The sequence below is a fragment of the Pipistrellus kuhlii genome, unplaced genomic scaffold (genome assembly GCF_014108245.1).
Source record: "Pipistrellus kuhlii isolate mPipKuh1 unplaced genomic scaffold, mPipKuh1.p scaffold_m20_p_10, whole genome shotgun sequence".
NCBI lineage: Eukaryota > Metazoa > Chordata > Mammalia > Chiroptera > Vespertilionidae > Pipistrellus > Pipistrellus kuhlii.
Window position 1 is genome coordinate 21,646,800 of NW_023425405.1, and position 2,545 is coordinate 21,649,344.

Here is a 2,545-nt window from a genome sequence, read left to right on the forward strand (position 1 = left end):
AATATACAACCAGAAAAAGAGAGAACTATGGGATGTTTAGAATGCATATGGCCATCTTCTCAACTAATTGTATAAAAATATAGGACAACTCCTAGCAACATTTGAGGAAGAAGCAAAGTGAACATCTCTTCCTTTGTACTCTGATATTACATCTCTCACCTCACCTCCCTCCTCATTTCCTACTTCCCTCAGTAATTCATTTTTGGAAACAAATTATAAGCAAGTGAATTGGGCTAATAGATCTCTACACAAAAGTACACATTTGCTTTCTTTAGTTCCTCCCACACCACAAGGAGTTCATCAGTAGAAATAAAGAATATCTGAAGCTATGAGATTCTAGTGGGCAGAGCATGAGTTTCATTGTTACCTGCCTTATCTGTTTCCATGGCATGATTAGGAATGCTACACACTGATTTCTGTAATGTTGGTAATTGTGATAGAGTGGATAGGGCTTCCTAGGTTACTAAATAATCCCCAGTAGGGATCATGTCATCTAAAGCTGAGAGAAGAGTTAATCTTTGAAAAGTTGTTAGCAGTGTTTCACACTATCTCTAAGGACCTCTTTGACTTTGTCATTCCAGAGAGTGAAGATGAAAGGGTTCAGGAAAGGAGTTACCACAGAAATCAGCAGGGAAACTATCTTATTGTACTTAGCTGCCTGTGTTTGATTGGGTTTCACATAGAGGAACAGGCAGCTGCCATAACCAATCACGACAAAGGTGAACTGTGAGGCACATGTAGAAAAGGCTTTCCTCCTGCCAGAGGCAGTGGGGATCTTGAGGATGGTGGAAATGATGTAAGTGTAAGAGGCAATTGTTGGTACCAGAGAACCAATGATGATGAAAATGGCCATTAAAAAAAGAATAAACTCCGTGAAAAGGCTGTCATCACAGGAGAGTTTGAGAAGTTGCCCTCGGTCACAATAAAAATGGTCTAACACATTGATTTGCAGAAGGTCAGGTGAAACGTGGCATAGACTGGCCAGATTTCAGAAAGAAACCCAAACACCCATGACACAATTACCACCCAAATGCAGGTGTGGCTGCTCATAATGATGTTGTACCTCAAAGGTTTACAGACAGCCACATAACGGTCCACAGCCATTGTTCCCAGTAATGTAAATTCTGTGATCCCCATAGCAAGGTACAGGAAGAGCTGGGTGACACATCCAACCAGAAAAATTGTCTGCATCCTTGGGCACAGTAACCCCTGAAGCATGACAGGGATGATAATGGATATGATCAGGATCTCCGAGGCAGAGGGGTGGCAAAGGAAGAAATACATGGGGTACTGTAGATGTTTATCAACACAGACAATCACAATGATGACCATGTTTCCCATTAATGTCACTGAGTAGAAGAAGAAGGCAGCAAAGAGGATATGGTGTAGTTGCTTGGAGCCAGGGAAGCCAAGGAGAGAAAACTTAGTGGCACTTGAATGATTGCTCATCATTTAGTCCTTGTTTCTGCTCCTTGTGAAACTCAGATTTCAAAGGAGAGGTAACACTGCTCCACATGGTCCTGCTCTCAAGAGAGAAGGGAGACAAATTAGGATGATAAACTATTTTTGACTGATGATCACATGAGTTGCCTCTACTACTATGCTCTACACAAAGACAGACCTAAATATTGCCTTTTTAATGCTCCCTGTCAGGAATGAGTGAAGGCAGCTTCTTCTGTATTGGTGTGAAGAAAATCCTCCTTGTCTTTATCCCACACTGGAAGTGTCTTCTCCAGGGGGTATAAGCTATGACATTTTAAACTACTTAATTTTAAAACTGAATTAATCAGCCCCTAATAGTCCTGGGACTGTCTTATTTCCTCTTAGGGGTACTGAATCAGATGATATGATGACATTCCAAATGAAGTCTAAGGCATGGAAGTCTAAGCCCTCATCCACACTGGTACTACACAGACCCACCTTGGGACCAGCAGAAAAGAGACAGTGAGCCCAATAAAACATCTCTGTGTTTCCCCAGATTGTATAACCTCCATATTATATAGCACCAAGATCTCCAAATGGGAATTCTGGAGCTTGGGATAATTTCTCAGAGCCCATTCATTCTTTTTTTATGCCATTTTCTTTCCAAATTTTTTTGGAGAAAGGAAAGATGGCACTTGGCACTGATAATAGATTTCTACCCATTACTTCATCCATCCCATTACTCAAATGTCATCTCTTCAGACAACTCTTTTTAATTCCCCTAACCCAAAATAGGAATGACTTGATAAAACCTTGGAGTCCAGTTTCCTTCATATACTTATTCCCTGATATTATTGTGCATGTTTAATTATTTATTTCATTCCTTTAGTCATATGAAAAAAAAAATGCTTCAGCAAACAGAGCATACAAATATCCCTGCCCCGTGAAGCTTCTGTACATGTAAGGGGTAAAGGCTACATGATAAATAAAACAAGGAAGTCAAAGTTATATATAAGATGTTAGTTTATTAATTGTGCCATAGAAAAATAAAGCAAGGAAGAAAAGAGGAACAGAAGACCTATTTTTTTAATTAATTGTTCAAATATGGCATTAGAATATAACT

The 2,545-nt window shown here is 39.6% G+C and overlaps 1 pseudogene; it reads right to left on the reverse strand.

Moving 5' to 3' along the window:
• Positions 1–511: 511 nt before the first annotated feature.
• On the reverse strand, positions 512–1,452 carry LOC118711112 (annotated as a pseudogene).
• Between the last annotated feature and the right edge of the window lie 1,093 nt (positions 1,453–2,545).